The following is a 24236-nucleotide window of genomic DNA, read 5'->3' on the forward strand; positions in this document are numbered from 1 at the left end:
CATTCTATGGATCATTGCCTTCCTTCCTGATGGGAACTCAACTTGAATGCATTGCTTCAGCATGCTGACTGACAGAATCCAGCCCCATGAATGAATTCAAGTTTATCTGATTCCCCATGGCTTCTCTGTTCTGATTCATTTCACAATTTTTAAAAAATATTTTTATACCAGTAAAAATGCTAAAGGAAACAGAATGACTGAATTCTGGCTTCTCTACTTTTGACATGTTTTTCAAAAAAATGAAATTACAGTTAAAAACAACCTGTGTAATACACTCTACCAGATACAGATATAATATTTAAATTTTTATTTTAGCAAAATTTGATAAACCATGCTGAATACCATTTAGCTTTGCCTTTCTAATGAAATTTGCTAGAGAAGTTCCACTAACCTTTGTTATGTGCATACAAATTCAGTAAAATCTTCCTATTGATTAAGATTTTTGTTTTATTTTATAAATGTGCAAGTTATTTTTGCACAAATCGCATGATGGACCAAATTTGGGTCATCTTTTAAAAAATAGGCAAGACTTAGTTTTATTGGTTTCTGAAAGTTATATAAATTCAAAACAATAGCTGTGATTATCCAAAGTTCTGTTAGAGTATTCCAGTATTCTTTCCCTTGCAGTATTGTCAAGGGGTGCCTTGAAAAGATGGCTATTTTCATGATTTACATTGAAAAGGCTAGAAGTTTTCTTATTACTACACAAAGCTGCCCTAAATGACTTATGAACTGATTTGTCATTAATTTGCATAAATTATTCTTAAATATATTTGTATTTCTAATCTATATAATTTTCTGAGAGAATAATTCCTTCAAGTGTCATTATAACAATCTGTATTTTATCCTAAAAAATAAAAAAGAAATACTACTTCTGTTTTCCAGGTTTGGTTGGAAAAGTTGGTTTTAATCTTATTTGTGTGTGATTATATATAATATATATATATATATATATATATAATATAATATTTTTTTTCCATTGAAAATTTCAATTTTCCTTAAGTGTTGATGTTACTGAGTCTTCTATTCTTAATGTTCTTTGTATCCTCTCAGGTCAAAAACATAATAGAAACTGTTCTTCCTATTCATTATGAGCAAGACATGAGTACTGCCCTAGTTGAGTTTCTATCGAATCTCTCCTTGGATAATCATATTTACTCTAAGAAACTTTTGGTGACTCCCAAATATATGAAGTATCCTGATTTCTCTTCTCACCTACAAATCCACATATCCGATTTTATTCTAAACCAGCATTTCCCACCAGCACTTTGTCCTAAATACCACACTTTAGAAACTCTTTAAAATTTCCCATGAAATAGCTTTCTATTCTTGTCTTTTTTTTCTGTATCAGGGAATAAAATATGTGAGAATCACTTTTTACAAAGAACCCAGGCTACAAGTCTAAATGTCATTTTGAGTTACTTTATCAAGTTAATCACCAAGTTTTCTTCATTTTACATCTTTCACATCATAGGTATACATTATTATAAATGTGTGCATCTTTGCATTCAATGGATACTAATTTAGTTTATGCTCTTTCTCTCTCCCTTTACTTCTATGAAATTGGATTGAATGTCACTCTGCAGATCCTAGATAACTTTACTTATGCTGCTATCATGACATTGATTATATTAACTCTTTAAGTACCTCCTCTCTCATTCCAATTTTCCAAGTTATATAAAGACAGAGGCTTGGTTTTATTTGTCTTTGTTTCCTTAAAGTTTAGCACAAAATTTGTCACAAGGTAGGTGTACAATAAAAACTCATTAAGAAATTAAATGACACCTGCTCCTAAGAAATTCAAAATTCAGTTGAACTAACAAATATATAAGTAACTAACCATAATGCAAAGTATGATGAAAGAGCCATTAGCTGTTGATGAGAAAGATATATTTTTCTCCTTTTATAGAAGAACAAATTTGCTTTAAAAATAAATTTCAGTCACTAAATAAAATATTTGTTACAGAATTTCATATATGTAAATGCATAGCATTTTAAAATATGTTTTTTCCTGGTACTTATCCTTTCCTTTAAAAAAATAAACTTTGCCTATTTGTTTGAATTTAAAAATATTGACTTTGCATTTTACAACACAAGCTTGCATAATTATAGTGAATGTAAAGTGTAAAGTAGAATGTTGTCTTCTGTTTGCTCTCTGGTTTTGGGTATGTGTAGAGAAATAAGTATATCTAAATTTGACCCTGAGTAAAACCAAATTGTGGAATTTATTCTTCCACCAAAAAAAAAAAAAAGGAAAAGAACAAGAAAAGGAAGAAAGAATGAAAGAGAAAAAAGAAGTAGCCGTGTTTACTCGGAGTTATGGAAAGGTAACTTCACTATATAGAAGACGAAGCATACTCCAATATTTTGCAGACATTAGTGCTTACACTTTTCAAAATGGTACTTAGTATTGTTTTCACCATGATGATGGTCTAACCAAAATAAATATGTGATCAGTGACAGTGTTTATAATTTTTTTGTTTTACTATTTACCAAACATTCTGCACTACTGAGTACAATTGAGTCTTCAAAAGCTAAGGGGATTTTTTGATTTTGAAACCTTTGCTTATACTTTGATTTCCATAATAGCAAGATTTCTCTGAGTCCTCAATCTTCTCTGATTAATTTTTAAACAGAAATGGACAAGAAGGCCAAGGTCTTTGCTATTCCACAGTATATGTTTAATTTGGAATTTGCTTGTATGAGCCACTGGCTCCATTTCAATAGAAAATAAAAACTTCCTCTTTTCTAAATAAACCAGAAATAAGATTCTTCTCCAAATGATTTATCATCTTATTACTTCAACCAGTTGGACACAGTCTTCTTTCTTATGAAAAGCAGCTTTGCAGATGGTGAATGACTCATGTGACTACCATGCTTCAAGTTTCAGTTGTTCTTTTGAAGAATTCTTTAAAATGGTTACTATTGTCCAGTGGTCAAAATTTATTTTTTAATTTTTTTTTCAAAAGAAGTTTACAGCCATTATTTCTAGTCATCATAAATTTTCTGCAATGCAAACCAATATTCATAAGTACAAACAAATGAAATGATACCTATATTATAAGGTGCTTGAGGGGACCTAATTTTTTAAAAAGAATTTACAACTTGGGGAGTCTGTCAACTGAATGATAGTCAACAGCATTGGCTTCAAATTCTAACTTCAAAATTCATTAGTTATAGGACTTACGTAAAGTGACTTACTACTCTTAAGCTTCAGTCTCTTTATTCATAAAATAGAAATGACAGGGTAATGACTTCATAGGGAAAGATTTGGGGAGGACTACATTAATGTGTAAAAATATTGAGGCTGATTATTGTAACATAATTACAGAATATGCATTAAATGAAATGGCAGTATTTTATTATCCTTATTATTCTTTTCAGTTAATAACTAGAAATTTGAATGTCATTTGATTCACATTTTCATGGAAGTTCCAGTCATGATTACCTACATCTTAGGTTGGTGTCCTTGAAAAAAATACCGTAGGGCAGACAGTAGTTTATCCAGGATGTGGGAAACATTAGTAGGAGGATGGGAAACTGAGATAAAGGGAGAAGAAAGGCAATTAAAAATTTATGTTCCAGCTAATTATGGCTGTGGGCAACTGAGGTTCTCTTCTGCAGAACCCTGGGAAATAGTATAGAGGACCCTGTAGGAATATGCACATGAGGCAGAGTCATATGCCACATAACTACGTTTCTGTCAAGGACACACTGCATATATGATGGTTCCATAAGATTTTATCATCTGGTCAACTTGTAACCATCTCTTTTTTTAATTAAATTTTTTATTTATATATGACAGCGGAATGCATTACAATTCTTATTACTCAGATAGAGCACAATTTTTCATTTCTCTGGTTGTATACAAAGTATATTCATACCAATTCATGTCTTCATACATGTACTTTAGATAACAATATCCATCACATTCCACCATCATTTCTAACCCCATGCCATCTCCCTTCTCTTCCCACCCCTCTGCCCTGCCTACAGTTCGTCTATTCCTCCTCCCTTGCTCCCCTAACTTGTAGCCAATGTGTCCCCAATGTTGAGCAGTGCATGACTCTATTTATTCTCTAAATCTCTGATATTTGCTGAGGAAAGGAACAAAAGTCATGAAGCTCCAAGCCCTTCCAACTCTTCCACATCTCCACCCCAACCCCACCCCAAACCACTCAGCATGCACACAGGGCTAAAAATAGCCTTCAGGTGATAAGTTGACATGTTGCCCTGGGATACCATAAGCAGATACTGAAATGGAATATACGGGAATGGTGAGTACTGAAGGAACAGGGGCAGGATCAAGAGTTTTTAAGAGTTTCTGTTATGATTAAGAATTAGAGGATTTCGTGTCTAATATACATAATGGCGAAACAAATTAGAAATGTGAGGTCAGGCACAGTAAGGAAGAGTCTTGTAATCATCAAGGTGCACATGGTCTTAAACAATTCACAAACCCTGAAATAGTTTTCAAGTTCATTTTAATATATACAAGATTGTCATTTTGCTAATCCATAACTAATGGTTGCTATGGTTTGGATTGTGATGTGTCTCCTTTAAAATTGAAATTTGGTCCCCAGCATAATAGTGTTGAAAGGTGAAAGATCTTTAAGAGGTAATTAGGTCATTAAGGGATTAATGCCTCCCACCCCTCCTCAGGACTGGGTTAATATCAACAGAATGAATGAATGCTCACTTTAGCAGGAATGGATTAGTTATGACAAGAATGGGTTGTTATCAAATTATGTTTTTGTGTACGCATGAATACACCACAATGAAATGCACCATTTTATATAATTAATATGCACCAATAAAAAAAAAGAATGGGTTGTTACAAAATGAATTTTGCTCCCTTGGATGATTTCTCTTGTTTCCATTCTCTCTTTCTCTCTGGTCCTGTGAACCATTCTACTTTTCCACCCTGAAAGAAAGCAGGACAAGGCCTTTGCCAGATGTGACTGAACTTAAAAATCTCTAGTCTTTCTTTCTTTAATTTTACTCTTATTTTGGGGGTACTAGAGATTGAGCCCAGGAACAATATACTTCTAAACTATATCCACAAAATTTACTACTAATTTTATTTTTTAGACAGGGTCTCACTTAGTTGCTGATGCTAACCTCAAACTTGTGATTCTCCTGCTTCAGCCTGGGTTTACAGGTATGTAAACCTCTATTCTTCATAAATGATCCTGTCTCAGGTATTCTCTTATAACAGCACAAAATGAACTAAGACAATGGTGTAACTTAAAAAAAATTAATCAAATGACGGAAAGGAAGAAGTGTATCTCCTCTTTAGAAATATTATCCTTAAAACCTCACACAAGGAAGTAGTGCTACCAAAAATAATTTAACAATAGAGTCTCCTAATTGGGGTTGTATGACTTCCATTTCCCAGTCTTGTTTAACTATTGTTTAGTATTCAGGAAGCACTGGGGTGATCCGATTGAAAGGCTTATTAAATGAAGAGGATGAAAATCTTAACCAGCTACTTTTTATATCTTATATCTTAAGAAATAAGTGTCACTCTTGTCCTCCATTCATATGCAAAAATGCAAGTTTTCCTATAATAATTATCACCTTCTTTTATTTATAGAAAACCTGTGTAACTTTGTGAATGGCAAACTGCATCTACTATGCTAATTTTCTATAAATGTAATGATAATTATTGTTAAAACCACTGATTAAATTTTGAAAATAGCTATTGATAGTAAGTAGGGCTGACATTCACATGATAAAAATGCAGAGGAAGGAACTATACAATAAAGAAGCTATAATCATGATGTCTTTGCTGAATTCAACCCATAATTTCCAAAGTTGGAATTATATATACATATAGTTCATGATAATAATTGTTCTGTTAAATTGCATACATTAAAAAAAGAATAATATGTCTGAATGAAGACGTAAAGATCTGATTTAGTTCAAATAATTTCCTCTATTTAAGGGAGTAGTATTCAGGTTAAACTACGAGGTAGTGCTTTGGGATGTAAATAGCCTTCTCTTTAAAAATATATGAAGGAATCTACTGGCTCCAATAACTTACAGTACCTGCCATTTTTAAGTATAGAACCTTGGATTATATTGATGGGCCCACCATTGGTTTAATAGTAGTAACTTAGACACATTTGTTCACCTTCTTGCCCTCCTTATCTATCCTATTTTACAGAGTTCTTTAACAAAAACAAAATATAAGTAATCTCACCCTCATCAGTCTCATTTCTAATAAATAAAACTAAATAAATCTTCACATCAATGTTTATTGAATGAATACATGAGTCATGTTCATTTGAAGAACAAGTTTATTTTCAGGCTTCCTGATGCCTGATATTTAAAAATGATTCCATCAGATTGTTACTTAGTATTAATGCTTTCTTTCTTGGACTTTTCCTCAGTTATTAGTAACCTAATCTTTTAGGTTTCTGCTACTATTTATAAGTCATTCATTCACCAAATATGGTTTAGGGTACACTATTCATTAAGAACCATACCAGCTACTGGGAATCCAGAAGTGAATCCAATTTATATGTTAAAAAGAAATAAAGCAATATTTGTCAATTTATTTATTCACTCTTTCAAGATTCCAAGACCCAGATTATGGATAAAACGTCCATAATTAAAATAGAACAAATTTATCAAGAGCAGTGAATGAGAATCCTTCAGACTTTCAAAATGACCAAGACTAAACTTGAGCCCTTTGAAAGAAAAGTAATTTCTAAAGAAATCGCACAAGTTTTTTATTATGTTGCTAAATATTCAGGACTTATGAATGAAGGATTTTGCTTCACCATAAATTCTTGACCTAGTTCAAGAATAAATATGTGGGCATGAATCATCCACTCGCTTTTTTTATACTATCAAAATTTCTTTACTCTTTCCCCTTAGCTTATAAACACACTCAGATCTTTTCAATATTAAAAAAAAAAGTTTCCTCAGTCTGTCACTCTCTCATTCCATAGTTTCTTTCGTAAATATACTTTGAAAAAGAACCCCCTCCCATGCACTAATTATCACTGCAGTTTTCTCATCTGACTTTCAATCTACCGCAACCCTCCCAGTTCTGACATATTAGTAAATGTAACTTATTTTGGTCTTCCTGTGTAATTTTAAAATTTATTCAGAATATTTTTCCCCTGCCTTTGAGCAAAATCCTGGACCACCCTCTGACTTTTGTACTTGCTAATAAGTACAGATGGTCACTGTGTAGTCAGCTTCACATTGCAGTGAACAAAACACCTGACAAGAACAACTTAAAGAAGGAAAAATTTTAGTTCACAGTTTTAGAGGTTCAATCCATGGTCAGCTGGCTCCATTGCTCTGGGCTAAAGGGGAAGCAGCTCATCACGGAAGAAGGGCATGGAGGAGGATAACTGCTCAGCTCATACCAACTGGGAAGCAGAGAGAGAACCCTTTCAGGACACACCACTCCTCACCCACCTCCTCCAGTCACACCCCACCTACCTACAGTTACCATGCAGTTTCAGTGGGTCCACTCAAATTAGGGTGGGATGATTGGGTTATAGCTCTCATAATTCAATTATTTACCTCTAAATATTTTTGCATTAACACAGGAGTTTGGGGGGAATACCTCATATCCATATCTCAACAATCACGCTGTCAATTGAAGTCTTAATCTCAGTTTCTGCTTAATAATTAAAATTTCCCAGCCAGGATATTGACCAACACTTCAGAGTTGATTGTTGACTTAAATGCTCTCTCTGCAGCCTGCTTCAAACCTTCTTTCCTACTCTGCACCAATAGATTAGGAGAAGCAAGAGGAAAGAGAAATGAAAGGAGCAAGAAAGGTCTTAATTGAATTTGAAGCCTCCTGAGTTGTTTTGCATTCTTTGAACCAGCTTACATCCAAAGTTGAGTTTAGGTGGCTCTTCAAAGACACCTTCCACTGGGGACTTCTGTCCTATGATTCCCACCATTCTGGGGGTTGCTAGCAATCTGGAAAATCATCCTAAACTTCAGTTTTTTTATTCAAAACACACATCCAAATAGCTCTCCAAATCCTTTAAATTTTACCTTCTAAGTTAATTTTTAATTCACATATTCTTCTGACTTTAAGTCCTTATCACTTTGCAATTTAATTATTACTACCATGTCTTTCTAACTGGTCACCCACCCCTTCTAATCTATCCCCTATGTCTCTCTGGACTGATCATTCTAAAACTCAAGTTTAATGCCAATTCCCTTCTTGAAACAGTTTCCTGCATGTCATTCAGGAGGAAGCACAAAGTCTAGCTGGATCGGAAGGTCCCTTGTGATCTGGCCCTACCCTTTTCCTCCAGCCTCCACCCTAGCCTCTTCCTCTGAGGAGCTCCTTGCTCTGTTGTAGCTCCTCTGAAGCAGACACACTGTTTTACACTTCTGAATCTACAACCTTTTTACCCTCTTTCACCTTTTCCAGCTTCTAAAATTCCAAAATGTGTTGCATTGTATAGGTCCTAGAATATCAGGAAATCCTTAGGTCTCCTCTACTCACTCTTCATTATTACTTCAAATATTTCCCTGGGAAACTTGTCCTTTTGCCTGTCCTGAGGTTGCTTTGAGCACAGCAAAGGCAATCGGTTAATGGCTAGAAGAGTGTGTTTTGTGCAGTCAGACCAGGGTGTGGAATCTTGTCATTGTCACTTTCTACTGACCTAAGAGAGGCTCATCACTTGCTTTGCTCTTCCCCAATTTCCTCATCCATAAAATTAGTCTGATAATATTTCTTACTCAGAGAAATAATACAAAGATGAAGAATTTTATATACATAAAGTGCTTACAATGCCTGATACATAATAACTATGAAAATTTGCTATTATTCTTTTTATTTTATGCTCATAAAGACCCTCAAGTATTAATTAGTTGAATTAATGAATAGATTACAGAATGAACATAAGTAGTTATCACTAATTTTTGGAAACTTATAGATATTTAAAATACAGTCAAATATTTCCTCAGAGAGGATGTGCTTATGTCCCTCCAAAGATTAAAAGATTGCCATTGTTTTTATGAATCCAATTCTTCTGCTTGTAGTGATTATAGAATCATATACTAAAACTCATTTCTACTTTATAATAGTTATTATAATCCATAGGAATATATGTTTTAATTACTAAATATGACCATTTTATTCCTGGATGATTCTTGGTACTTCTATAGTATATAGCACATAGTACATGTTCAATGTACATTTGTTGAATTCATGGAGGCACAAAGTAGAATGGGGCATAATTAATTTTCCTTAGATGAATTAGAATGCTGCACAAAAACTGTTAGTGCCTGCACATCATCCTAATGAGCAGGGTTAACACACTATTAACACCAAGTTCCACAATCCAAAATTTGTTCTCTCTCAAGTATTATCTGCATTAACTCTCAGTATTTATTTAATATTCAATTTTCCCTATTCAAACTTCTTTCCATTTATGTTTTGTTAATCACAATGTATGTGTTTGAGTTGAAACACATCACACATCCATTTTTAGAAGATGCTAGAAAGAAAAATGAGAAATAATGAATATTATTGATTATAGTGAAAGTATAAAACTATAACATTTATAAGGCCTGAAAAGAGTTCACCAAGAAGAAGCCATGAATCTAAATACTACTTAAAATATTATTGCTTGTGAAGACATTTGTTTCATATTTTGCAAAAAATAAAGTTATTTCAGACACATTCTCTCACCTAATGCTCACAACAGCCCCGGGAGACTTAATGAATAATTTGGTCCAGATTTCACATGTGAATCAACTGAAGCTCAGAGAAATTCCATGACTTTCTCAAGTTATCACAGCTTTTGAATTGGTCAAGTTATATGACTCAGAGATCAGCTTTGCCAAGTCTATTGCTCTTTATAGAATACAAGTGCATTTTCTTGGTGTAATTCAACAAACACAACTAACTAGCTATGAATTTTTAATTAGATTTATTGTAAGGAAACAGGAAACAGGATCTGCTCATCACTTTGAATACCATAAAGAATGAATTGCATGTATCTTTGAGCTTATTTGGGTTACACTGTGATGCTAAAACAAGTTATACCAGGAATTTCTGGAATAAATGAGTGGATTTTTTGACATCTGCTTTTTATCAGATGCAGATAGAGTATTTTATCTAGTGCTGGTCAGATGTAATGTCTAAAGCAGATCATTGTTTAATTACAATGAAAACTGAAGTAAACAGCGTGAGTGATTTCTGAAAATCTAACCACTGGGAACCACACCCATTGGCAATGCTCCTAAGTCTCACAAGAACACAATGGAGTAGATTGTGTTAAGAGAAAATTAAAAAATAAACATTAAGTTCTGAGCCAAGACATGGTAAAATATAGACTCTTGATGGAAATTAATGAATAAAATCACCTAAACTTATGTAAGGGACCCTTTTGTTTTGATTTTCATATTATGCACATAACCAACATTTTTCCTTTTTGTGATTACCATGAGGAAAGCATAATTCTAAGTAGGAAAGACCTTCTACTCAGTGCAACTTAGTATTTTTTAAAGCATAAACTGGGAGCCACATGTGTGTAATTTTGAGTCCTACCTGTTATTGTTGCTATTACCTATAAGAACAAAAGTTCACTACTTAGAACTTTTTGATAATATCACATAAAAGGCAACTGTCAGGATCCAATAATGATACTGTAACCATTTATCCATTCATTCCTTCAGTGATCCTTTGAGTCAGACTCTGTTCAAGGCACCTGTGACACAGTAATGAGCAAAACAAAATCTGTCCCTACAGTATCCGTTCTAATATGTGTGCAACAAGGAAGTCACTATGATCCACCATACAGAAAAGGCACATGAGAAACGTTGACTTTCTTTTCAATTTCTGTCTATCACACTTTCTAAATTCCTTGGTTCTTTGTCAATAGGAAGTGTGTGGATTATACCTCCAATGCCTAAGATTTGATGTCAGCAGTGACCTCTGAAAGTCGAGTAAAGGTTCCAAATTTTGGATTGTGGAATTTGGTGTTAATAGTGTATTAACCTTGCTCATTAGGATGATGTGCAGGCACTAACTGAGGGGCAGATGAGAGTATGTGTAAGATGAGTCCCACTCCACCAAGCAACTGCTTAGACCTTTATATCTGTAGAACATCTTGCAGAAAAACAGTAACCAAACAACAACAAGGGCAAATGATCCACAGAGTGACTGTATCAGTCCTGAAGTTTGACTCGTCTGGTCTTCTACATAAGCAGAAGAAGGGAAGAAAATAAAGATCAGTCAATAATTGTCATCCATTTAGTATATTTACTCCTTTTTATGAATATGAATCAGCCTATTTTCAGGAATCTGTTATCTTTCTGTCTCAAAATGTATTCATCCACAGACTACTAAGAGAAGGAAAGAAAATAAAGAAGTAGGTCTCTGTTGATGTTAGAGAAAGAGAGAGAGAGAGAGAGAGAGAGAGAACCAGCGGGGTACAGTGGTGCACACCTATAATCCCAGCAGCTCGGGAGGCTGAGACAGGAGGATTGTGAGTTCAAAGCCAGCCTTAGCAACTTGGCAAGGTGTCACCAACTCAGTGAGACCCTATCAGTCAATAAAATACAAAAAGGACTGGGGATGCATTTCAATGATTAAATGCCTCTGAGTTCAATCCCTGGTACAAAAGAGAAAGAGAGAGAGAGAGAGAGAGAGAGAAACCAATATGCCAAAATACACTCTACTGTCATATATATCTAAAAAGAACAAATTTTAAAAATAAGTTCAAAAATAAGTTCAAAAAGTTTTGTAAGCAGGTAATGAGTAGAATGTGTTAAAAAAAAAAAAAAAAAGAGCAACTAACAACAGAATAGGGAGGAAGAGCATGAAAAGAAGATCACCATTAAACAGGGTCAAGAGGGGGGAGGGAAAGACAGAGAGAAGGGAAATTGCATGGTAAAGAAAGGAGACCCTCATTGTTATACAAAATTATATATAAGAGGAAGTGAGGGGAAAGGGGAAAAAAAACAAGAGAGAGAAATGAATTACAGTAGATGGGGTAGAGAGAGAAGATGGGTGGAGAGGGGAGGGGAGAGGAGGGGGGATAGTAGAGGATAGGAAGGGCAGCAGAATACAACAGACACTGGTATGGCAGTATGTAAAAAAGTGGATGTGGAACCGATGTGAATCTGCAGTATGTATACGGGGTAAAAATGGGAGTTCATAATCTGCTTGAATCAAATGTATGAAATATGATATGTCAAGAGCTTTGTAATGTTTTGAACAACGAATAATAATTTAAAAAACAATCAAAAAAAGAAAGAAAGAAAAGAGAATCATGTTGTCTGCTTCTTGTAGATGTGAAGAAAAGAAAAAATAAATATGTAATGCCAAGAGTCTTAGGCTTTTTGTGTAGGGTGAGTTTATTTTTATACTCTGACCAGGAAACAAAGAGATGAGGATAAGAACTCTAGAAATCTCAGTATTACATGTGTATTTGTAGCTGTGACACTGAAAAAGAACAAGGAAATTTACAAGTTTAATTGCAAAGTAAAGGGATGAAGCAAAAAGAAAAAAAATCTTACCACTAATCTGGAATCTACAACAGGAGCATGAGAAACAGAACCTGTGGTATGTAGACCACTGGCATGAACCAAAGGAAACCACTGGAGTGCATGGTGACCAAGTTAAAAACTGATGCTAATTATTACAATCACCTTGACACACAAAGCTGGGAATTTTAGTAAACATTTAAAACATTTCAAAACTAGAAGCCATTTTATTTGGACTAATTAGATTGTTCTATATCCAGATGCAAACTCAGAGGGTAGCAAGTAAAAGAAGCTGGATCAAGGAAATGAGATGGAAGATAAAACTAAAATATCCAGGCTGTGAGGTACATGTCCCAGCATGGCCGTTTGGTAGCAGACCTAGAGAGCAACCAATCTGATTCAAGCAGGAAGACAGAGAGTTCCAAGACTGATATGTCCAAGAAAAATTCTTTAATATCCACTGTGTTGATTCCTTTGAGATGATTCCACTGATAGCAGAGAGCTTGGAGGTCGCTGGAGAAGAAGTATAAGAGAAAGGAAACAAATTGAAAATGAGACAAATACTAAGTCCATGGAAAGTAAAAGTTGTACACACAAAAAAGTGTCATTCTATTAGATAACGTGATTTACCTTTGTAAAGTGTTTGCCACATTAGGAGCCATTAGGCTGGGACTTACAGCCTTGGCAACTCTTAGTCTTCAGACCTTCTAGTTCAGACTGGAGTCTGGCTTTCTGGGGTTTCCCATTTGTAGATGGCAGATCGTAGGATTTATCAACCTCTATAATCCTGTGTGCCAGTTCTTTATAATAAATCTCATTCTATATAAACCCTATGGGTTGTGTTTGTCTATAGAACACTGACTAATGCAAATGCTGGGGGGAAAAGTAATAAATAAGAGAATTAAGATAAAATTTTCTCCTATCAGAACCAGTCGAGAGACTGGGCAACTCCATTTTCTCCTTCCCTCAAGTCTTCCTCTACCCAGGATTAAAGTAATTGTAAGATGAAATAAATTCTGTTATCTCATTTCTCCAAGCATGACAGCCCATCCAACTTGCATACACCTACGCACAAACTTGCACAAGACACTTCTTTAAAAGAATATGTGTAAGAGTCTTCCCTAAAGTCCATATACCCTTGGTGACCCTGCTGAAGATGTGATCAGGGACTTGGGCAGGTCTTCCAAAGGTGGTTGCCACCTTCACATTCTGACCATTATCTGCTTACAAAATATCTACAAATCTTTGCTATTCACAGGACAGAGTAATATGATTAACCATTCTACTGCATAATTGCATGTCAAAGAAGCATTAATACAATGGAACTTTTAAAAATGAATAAAAATTTTCATGTCTACAGTTTGTCATAATGACCAATAATGATACCAACACAGACACATTGATATAAGATAAACTACACTTTAATTTGAATTCAAAGAGTAGTTTTGACCCCTAAAACATTCTATTTCTCATATATATCTTTATTATCAAATGCCTGTATTCATTTTTGTCTCATCTCCCACAGTTATAAATTGCAAACACATTTTGTTTTGTAAAGTACAAAAACAAAATTTAAAACTTAATGCATTTTAACAGGTTTGATAGCAACTTGTGCTTTCAGAAGTCAAGGCAGCAAATATGCTCTCTAGAATTCATTTTTTTAGCTTTCCACTTTTTAAATAGCTGTGATATTTTCTATTCTCGAGGCATTTTTTTTTCACATAAAATTGTAATCACAGAACAGAAAGGATTCAAAGGTCATTTCTCAACTTTTAGATGTATTAAGATAAAATATAAAGTATATGTATACTAGCACTTTTAAAGTAATTAAAAATGTATCCATCTATTCCTTTCCACAACTAAAAAAATGACAAGAATGACCCCAACTCAATAAAATTAAAAGAAAAAAATCTGGTGCTATCATTAAGAAATATTCTAGGTATATTTCTCAAGCTTCCTAGAACAGAAAATATTTATTTATTCATTCATTGATTTATACCTCTTTTCAAAAATATATGTTGTCTACATTGCTCTCAGCACTATGAATGTTTTGATATTAATTGCTTATTTCCAGATTTCTGGAGCTGACCCTTCTCCAGTCTTTTTAGACTTGGTAGTTCAACCATTCTTTCTCATTTCTCCTTCTTCCCTTCCCTTTCCTCTCCCTCTCCTTCTCTCTTTACCAATCTGATTCTTTCTGGTTCCTTCTCTCTGACTAAATTTTCCAGTATAGCTTAGTATAGTTTCTATAATTCAAACACTATTTTGAATTCTTTGATTTTTACTGACATCATGTTATAGATGCTTGGCTGTTATATTTGATAATTCATTGAGCAAGGACTTTTAATTACCATTTTAGTTGACATAGGACATTTTGCTTTTGTTGATAGAACACAATTGTTAAAATATTCCATTAGTGTTAGATTTTAATCATCCATTTGTTTGTTCTTTCTATTTTGCTTCTTTGGGTATTATTACATTGAAAGGCAGACGTATCTTTAAAATAGTTTCTCTTTGGGGATCCTATAAAAGAAATAAACCCCCTATCTTTAGATCATTTATTTGTAGAATGCCCTCCTCTGCTACTCTGATTACTGCCTGACCTTGATCAACTCCTCCTTTGTGTCTGTTACGGTTTGGACATGAGATGTCCCGCAAAAGCTCATGTGTAAGTTTAGAGATGAAGTGATTGGGTTATGAGAGCCTTAACCCAATCAGTGAATTAATCTGCTGATAGGGATTAACTGAAGGCAGCAAGGGTGTGGTTCAAGGGGGTGGGTCATTGAGGGCATGTCTTCCGGGTATATACTGTACATACGTTGTAACTAGTGAGTGGAGTCTCTCTCTCTCTCTCTCTGCTTCCTGGCCATGTCATGAGCCATTTTCCTCCACCACATTCTTTAACCATGATGTTCTGCCTCACCTCCAGCCCCGAGAAATGGAGCTAGCTATCTATGGATGGACACCACTGAAACCATGAACCCCAAATAATTTTTTCCTCCTCTGAAATTGTCTTGTCAGGTCATTTAGTTACAGCAGTGAAAAAGATGACTAAAACAGCATCCTAGCTTCATTGCTCTTGTTCCATGTTTTGGATGTGCTATAGCACATGTATCAGTGTGGTTATTTCCATCATTTAGCTTCCTGAGCAAGGCTGCTGTGGGATGAGTAGAGGATATTAATATGACAGCGTGTGTGCAGGCCTGGGAAGGTAGAATAGGAATAAGCAAGTAATTAGAAGGTGATACGCACCTGCATGTTCTCTGGAAAGGAAAAAGTGTAGATTGAGAGAAAGTTGTCATGAAAACAATTTGAGAAGATAATGATAGAGATAAGGCATCTATTGAGAGCAATATAGACAGAAATTTTATTCATTTCAAATTAAATTTGGATCACATCTACGTAAAAAAAATGAATAGGTTACAACATGGCCAACATTAATTTTTAGTATCTGAAGTAATTAGCTCAGAATGTCTGTGATGATTTAGATCAATCAGAGAGATAGTTAAAAATAATGTTTAACCTAAACTGCAGTTTGGTTTGGCCACCACATAAAGATAAAATCCTTGTGTTTTATATCTTATCTCTTTCCATTTAAGGCATTATATATTTTTTGGTGAATTTTTATACACAGTTTTTAATGGAAATGTGCCTTTGAAGATCAACCAATGACAAATAGAATTTGTTTCAATAAATTCTCATTGCTCCAGCTGCTGTTATATGTAGGTGTTAAAAAAAATTGACTTAAGTTGTACTATTTTAATCATATAATATTGGAAAAATCAGCCTTTTAAAAAGTTTCAAAATTCATATTCTTTCATATAGTAAAGATTTAGTCCTAATGTGATGGACATCATTATCCAAAGTACATGTATGAAGACATGAATTGTTGTGAACATACTTTATATACAAACAGAGATATGAAAAATTGTGTTCTATATGTATAATAAGAATTGTGATGCATTCCACTGTCATGTATTTAAAAAATAAAAGCAATTAAAAAAAAGATTTATTCCAATACTATGTAAAACCACTTTTTTGTACATTATACATTTTTTACTAATTTGGTTTTAGTGATAAGAGTCTTTACCTTTAGGGAAAAGAGGGTCAGTGGAGAAAGTATTCATTCATGGGATTATGAAATACCCTGAGGCTACTACCTTCCTCTCATAAGCTCAGGGATATCCCAATGTAGCTTGGTGGTATACCAGTCCCAATACTGGAGACCACCTGCCCAGTGAACAGCTGATTCCCCACTCACCTTCTACAGTTCTTTGCATCTTTATGTTTGGAGACACAGAACAAATCTACTTTTTTGAACAAGGAAGTATGGGGAACATGTATTTTCACCCTATGCTCTTCTCCAGTCAAATTTAGGAGACCTTTGTGTTTAATTTTAATAAAAGACTAATAAACTGGACAATACCTGTATCCTATCTTTGTTTTTCTGTAGTTGCTTCACTTATAAACTTCTTCATTCCTCATGAATAAAGCAAGGACCTTAAAACTAGGAATGTCATCTTGTAATTGTTTGGATTTTTTTTTAACCAAGAAGTTGTGTAGAACAGTGTAGAGGTGGAATGGGACTGAGGAGATACATAATTAAGAAATAAAACTTATAAATATTTAGAAAAATTTTGGACACATTTAAATACATTTTACCAAAGTTTCCCATTGAGATAATTTATGGGAGGGCTGGGGTTGTGGCTCAGTGGTAGAGCATTTGCCTAGCATGTGTGAGGCACTGGGTTCAGCACTCAGATCCACATAAAAAAAATCAATAAAATAAAGATGTTGTGTCCATCTGCAGCTAAAAATATTTTTAAAAAAAAATTTAAAAGATAATTTGTGAGAAGGTACTGAACTCTCATATGACCTCAGAAACACATATGTTTTACATTGTTATTTCCAAACTTGTAGGATTGCAAAAAGCATCCAAATTTATCTCTATTTTTATGACCAATAGAAAGTATTATGATTCAGCTGGTTGTGACAGAGAGCTGCAGAATAGAGGATATGGATTTACTTTTTTTTTTTTTTTTTTGGCTTCTTAATTTGGTTTCTGTGTGAAGCATGTTGGCTGTCAGAGAAATCAAATGCAATGACATGGGCCTTCCAGCAATAGGGCCTAAATCATTGATCTGCCAAGGGGTGAATCACACATCAGAGAATGTCAAGGTGACCCTTGAGATATAGGCAGGGGGAGGGTGGATCACAATTTCTACTTATATTCACTTTTAAAGGAAACAATAAAGAAAGAAGTTTCTTAATATATCCTGGAACTGGTATTATAACTTGCTTATGTTTTTCAGTTAATCTAATGAAAAGATCATAAGAAAGAGGTTCTATGAAAGAGTAGGAAGGAATTCTGTAACAGGGCCCTCATTTACTCATTACTTTTCAGCATGTTACAGTTTAAGTAAACTCAGTAATTGTATTTACAGACTAAATTGCCTAGAATTAATCACCCTAACTACCAAATGGACAACTGGTTTAAAAAGATTCCAGCAAATAATTTACAAATTGATTGTGTAAATCTAATGCAATCACAGACAAACTACAAGGTGAATGGCAGAACTGACACTTCTACCTGTGGAACAAACTCTCCATAGGTTACAAGGTTAAAGACAATGATAGCCTCATCTAATAAGAGGTCAGCCAATGAGTAGCCAGGCACAGAGATGCACACCTGTAATCCCAGCAATCCAGGAGGCTGAGACAGGAGTATCACAAGTTTGAGGCTAGCCTTAACAACTTAGCAAGACCCTATTTCAAACTAAAAAATAAAAAGGGATGGGGATGTGACTCAGTGGTAAAGTGACCCTGGATTCCATTCCCAGTACTGAAAAAAAAATCAGTAAATGAAATTCAAATTATCAACAAAAGTATTCAAGTAATGAATTTACAGTCACAATTGTTAATGAAGAAAAAAACTTGTTCTACTTGTATTTTACTACTTGTGTTTCAGGAAATAACAGAAAATCGTCACTATTATACATTTTAAAATGTGGTTGACTCTTTATCTTGACTCTTTTTACTTTACTTTTTCTAATTTTTTTTTTTCTTGTGGTGCTGGGGATTGAATTCAGGGCCTTGTGCAAGCTCTCTACCAACTGAGCTATATCTCCAGCCCCTATTAGTTTGTTTTTAGCTAACAAATAATAACTGTATATTTAATGGTAAAGTGTAATGTTTTAGACTATGTACTCACTATAGAAAGATTCAATCAAGCTAATGAACATGTTCATCACCTCACCAGCATACTATGTTTTTTGGTAAGTATGTTAAAAATCTGTTATTTTAGCAAGTTTGAAACATAGAGTACATTATTAGCCACTATGGTCACTAATGCAACAGTGCAACAGATCACTAGAACTTATTCCTTCATCTAACTGAAAATTTGCATCCAGTAATCCACATCTCCCCTTCTCTCATCCAACCCACACAGCCATTCTAGTCTGTTTCTGAAACTAACTTTTTAGATTCCACATGTGAGATCATACAATATTTATCTTTATGTGTCTGGCTGATTTCATTTCTGTCAATATGGTGTATCACATTTATTGATTTATGTATCGTCCTTGCATCCCTGGGATAAATACCACTTGATCACAGTCAGGATATTTTCCATGTGCTGTTGAATTTGGTCTGCTAGTATTTTGTCGAGGATTTTTACATCTATGTTTTTCAAAGGTATTGGCCTATATTTTTCTTTTCTTGACCTGTTTTTGTCTAACCTTGTAAAATCCATTTGGAACTATTTCCCTCTTTCGTGTTTTGGAAGAGTTGGAAAGGACTAGTATCCTTCTTTAAGTGTTTGGTGGAACTCGACAGTGAGCCCATCAGGTTGCAGGCTCTCCTCTGATGGGACACGTCTTATGACTGATTCAATCTCCTTAGAGGAGTGTCCTTAGAGGTAAAGCGAGTCTCTTGCAGACCACATATTGTTGTTGGTTCTTGTTTTTTGTTCATTCAGACACTTGATATGTTTTGACTGAAGAATTAATTCATTTGCACTCAAAGTGCTGTCTTTGTGGTTTAATGACTTTCTGAAGTGATACACTTAGAATATTCTCTTTTCATCTTTTGTGTATCTACTAATGGTTTTAACGTTGTGGTTACTGTAAGTCTTATATATAAAAAAAATCTTATACTAATAGTAGGATATTTTAAGCTGGTAACAATTTAACTCCATTACTTGTTATTATTGTAGCTCTAGTTATTTTTAATAGTTTTTCTTTTAACCTTCATAGAGACATAATTTATTTTACTCCAACATTATACTATAAGATTTTTCTGAGCTTAATTATGTACTCACTTTTACCAGTGAGTTATATATTTTCAGGTTGCTAATTAGAAACCTTTTGTTTAGCTCCAAGGATTCCTTTTGGCATTTCTTGTGAAGAAGATCAAATGGTGATAATTCCCTTGGCTTTTGTTTGAGAAAGTTTTTATATCCTTTTTCTTCTTAAAGGAAAGGATTTCTGACTATCAAATTCTTGACTGCTACATATTTTTTCATATTTTAAAATATATCATCCCACTCTGTTCTGGCCTGCAGGATTTTGTTGAAAAACCTGCTAATGGTCTTATGAAGGACCATTTGTATGTAAACAGTCATTTTTCTTGGAGATTTCGATATCATTTGTCTTTAATTTTGACAATTTGATTATAATAGCTTGACATGAATCTCTTTAGAGACATCCTGGGTCCCCTGAGTTCCCAACTCTGGACTTAACCATTTTTCCCAAGGATTATTTTTGGCCATTATTTCTTTGAATGTGTTTCATGTCTCTTTCTTTTTCTCCCTTCTCCTTCTGATAATCCAAAAATTAGTATGTAATCCACTTGATTTCCCATAAATCCTTTAGGTGGTCTTCACCTTTTTTCATTCTTTTTTCTTCCCACACTGAATGTTTTCCAATGTCCAATCCTTAAACTCATTAATCCCTTCTACTGAATGCTCTAGTCTGTTGTAGAAGCCTTTTCTTAATAATTTTAGTTCAGTTATTGTATTCTTCAGATCGATGTTTTTTATTGGGTACTTTTTATATTTTCAGTCTCTGTTAAAAAAAAACTCACTTTTTTTTTTCCTACATTGCTCTCCTTACCTCATGGAACATCTAATCTACGTGGCTTTCCTTTTAAATATCCATGTTAGATAAATAGCATGTCTACAATTTATTAGCATCTGTTTCTGGAGATGTATCTTGATTCTTTTATTTGTAACTTATTTCTTAATTTTCCTTGATTATGTTGGTTTAGATAAGGGAAATACTTCTCCCAATCTGGGACTGGACTTTCATAGGACATGTTCCTTCCCAGAGATTCTAGGTACCTCTAAATCTCTTTGTACTTTTCCAACCTTGCCTCAGTCTGGCTGGGCACAAAATCATGAGCCACTCAAGCAGGAACAAACTTTATTTTTGAAACTGCCGCCAATGCCCCGTATGCTCCCAGGAAAATTGCCAACCGACACACACGCGGCGTTCTCCCGGACCCCAACAGGAAGTCCCTCCTCCGGAATTCCCTCCTACCGCACTTCCCCAACCAATAGGAACTCTCCAAGAGTCCCTAGCAGGCCGAGGTGGACAGCAGGAGTCTAATATCCATATGAATGCAGATCTTAACATAATCATATCATCTCAATGGCTTGCTGGCCTCACCTTTCAACCAAAAATGCCATGCATCATACTGCTTGGGTATGGCTCTTAGCACAACCTGATGCTTTTGTTTTTAGTGTTCCCCAAGAAAGTAGAGAGTATCAAATTATGTATTGCCTTAAGAGACGTGTGATAGAAGCCAGTCCCTAGGGATGAAATTTGAGAGGTTGGAGTGTTGGGTATTTGTTCCATTTCCTTCTTTCTTTATAGAAAGCTGAGAAACAGTGTTTATCTCCCACTCATTCTGCCCTAAACCAATGAGAGGGTCTGTGGCAGAGGCCTGTACTCTTTATTTTATTTTTTACACAAATGGAGCACAACTTGTCATTTCTCTGGTTGAACATACTGTAGAGTCCTGTACTCTTGATCACACTACTGTCTTCAAGCCTAGGGAGGTAATTGCTGAACATCTGGCAAGCTGAAAGTACCTTTCTTTTCTCTGTAAGCAGCCTTCAAGAGTGCACAGCTTTGTCAACTCCCAGGGCTGGTAGTTTTAGCAGCCAGTTACTCTGTGAAGGCTGCAAAAATTGGGTTGCTCAATTTATGCAGAAACTATTTCCAGGAGAATATGCAGATATATTTGTATTGCTGCAGCAAGCCAAGGGGAAAGGTGCAGAGAGTGCTCACTCTCCTGTTGGAGCAAGTAGAAGTATCACACCCTGCTAGCAGGAGGAGACTTCTAGCCTGTCATGGACGCAAGCCCAGAAAGGAAGGTGCAGGTGATGCCCACTTTTCTTTTCAGGCATAGAAAGGGCCTCCAGCCACTTTCCAGTGAGAGACTGAAGCATGTCATCTCTGGAGGTAGAGAGTATAGAGAACGCCATCCCTTCAGTTTTTGCTAGAAGAGGCCTCCAAACTCGTTCCAGAGAAAGATTGCCAAGTAGGGATTGTCTCTGGAACAGACCCAGGGAAAAAGGTACATGGAGTGCCTGTGTTCCTGTTCATGCCAACAGGACTCTCACGCTCTTCTCACAGGGGAACTTTCTAATCTGAAGTTATCACTGGAGCAAGCCAGGGAAGAAGGAGCAAGGAGTCTTCCCTTAACCCCTCAAACAAAAAAAGGGACCTTTCCTCCCCCTAAAAAGAGACTGCAGAAATTTGACCCAGGAACCAGTCAGGGAAGGAGATGCAAGGAATGCCACCCTCCTTCCTGTTCTTGCTGGTAGAGGCCTCTGAACTCTTCCACGGAAAGACTGTAGAAGTGGAATCATTACTGGAGTAAACTGAAGAGAAACAGGCAGGAATACTCACTCTCCTGATCAAGCAATCACAAGTTTCTCATCTTCCTTACAGGTAAAGCCTACTGTTTAAGAGTTTTCACTAAAACAAGCCAGGGCAGAGGATGCAGGGTGTACCCCAGTTTCCCTTTCCCTTTCAGGTACAAAGAGGTCCTGCAGAGGTTTACCTTCAGAGCTAGCCTGGGGAGGGTAAAGGGAGCGTCATCCTCCTATTTTTGCTGGCTGAGGCCTACATCATTTTTCCATGAAAAGATTCTAGGGCTGGAATTCTCACTAGTTCAAGCCAGGAATAAGGTGGGAAGAGTGCTATTTAGGTTAAAGGAGGTTTATTCCTTACTTGCTACATAGGTCCCCAGAGACTTGCTTGTTAGAGGCTAGAAAACCAGGATCTGCTGGAGAAGAATGTGGTCAGACTCTTTCTAGGAGAGGTGGAAACTGGGCTGATTCTCTGAGCTACAACTGCTAGGAATGCGTTTGCAGTTAGAAAACTCTCTGAGTTCATTGTGCTTGAGGGAAATCCTCTGATGTCCTGTCTCTATTCCTCTAGCACCATAATAAACAACAAGGACAGTAAAAGTCAAACATTTACTACACGTGTGATAAAAGCCTTCACTCCTTGGGAAGAAGTTGGAAGTTGGAGTTTCTTTCCTGGGTACAAAGTCCTATGCTAACCCCGGGGTGAGGTTAGTGGGCAGTTTTGTCTCTGCAATTCAAATCTTCTTGTATTTGGGTATTTTTTTCAGTCATCAGTCGTGTGGAAATCTTTCAGCTTGATTTTGGCTTTCTCTGCAGAGAACTGATCTGTGAACAGGGGTTTACTTGGGTTGTCTGAGGGAGGAGGGATCAATAGGAGTCTCCTATTCCACCAAGTTACTGAGGACACTTATCTTGACCTTTTAAAATGTCAGGATTCTATTTTTATAATAAATAAGTTAAGAATTATATGTATATAAGTTCTAAACAACTTTCTCCAAAATACATATGAGAAGATGTGTGTTCAAAAGTTTTACTAGTAAGAGGGAGTGCATAAGCAATATATATATATATATATATATATATATATATATATATACATAAAATTTTGAAATAACCAGTTTAGCTAAATAAATGAAATAGCATAAAACACCAGATCGAGCTTATTCCCTATGTATATTATCAAGAGTGAAAATCAATTTTATTTGACCATGTTAGAGATGATATGCTTATTAGCAAAGCCGCCAGACTTGTATATGACATGTGAATGTACCCATAATATTGGAAATTTTCAAACTATTTGGCTTTGGATACACATCAAAGTATCCTACTATCAACAAGTATTTGAAAAACATCTTTTTGGAAAAAAAAAAAAAGCAATATAAATTACAGTAGCTTCAAAAAGCAAAATATATACAAGCAAGACTTATACATTAAAAACTATAAGCATTGCAGAGAAATGGAAGAAGAAAAATTTACCGTGTTTATAACTTGGAAAACTGAATCCTATGAAACTTAATTTTCCTCTAAATTTATATCCATCCAATAAATCCAATCCCAGTCAAAATCCTAGCAATCCCTTTTCTGCAGTAGAAATTAACAAGCAGATTCTAAAATACTTAGAGAAATATAAAAGACTTAAAATATATAAATTAATTTTTTAAAAAACAGAAAGATTTATATTATTTTTCTTCAAGACTATTGTGATTGGGCTGGGGATGTGGCTCAAGCGGTAGCGCGCTCGCCTGGCATGCGTGCAGCCCAGGTTTGATCCTCAGCACCACATACAAACAAAGATGTTGTGTCCACCGAAAACTAAAAAATAAATATTAAAAAATCTCTCTCTCTCTCTCTCTCTCTCTCTCTCTCTCTCTCTCTC

This window comes from Marmota marmota, unplaced genomic scaffold (genome assembly GCF_001458135.2).
Source record: "Marmota marmota marmota unplaced genomic scaffold, marMar, whole genome shotgun sequence".
Taxonomy (NCBI): Eukaryota; Metazoa; Chordata; class Mammalia; order Rodentia; family Sciuridae; genus Marmota; species Marmota marmota.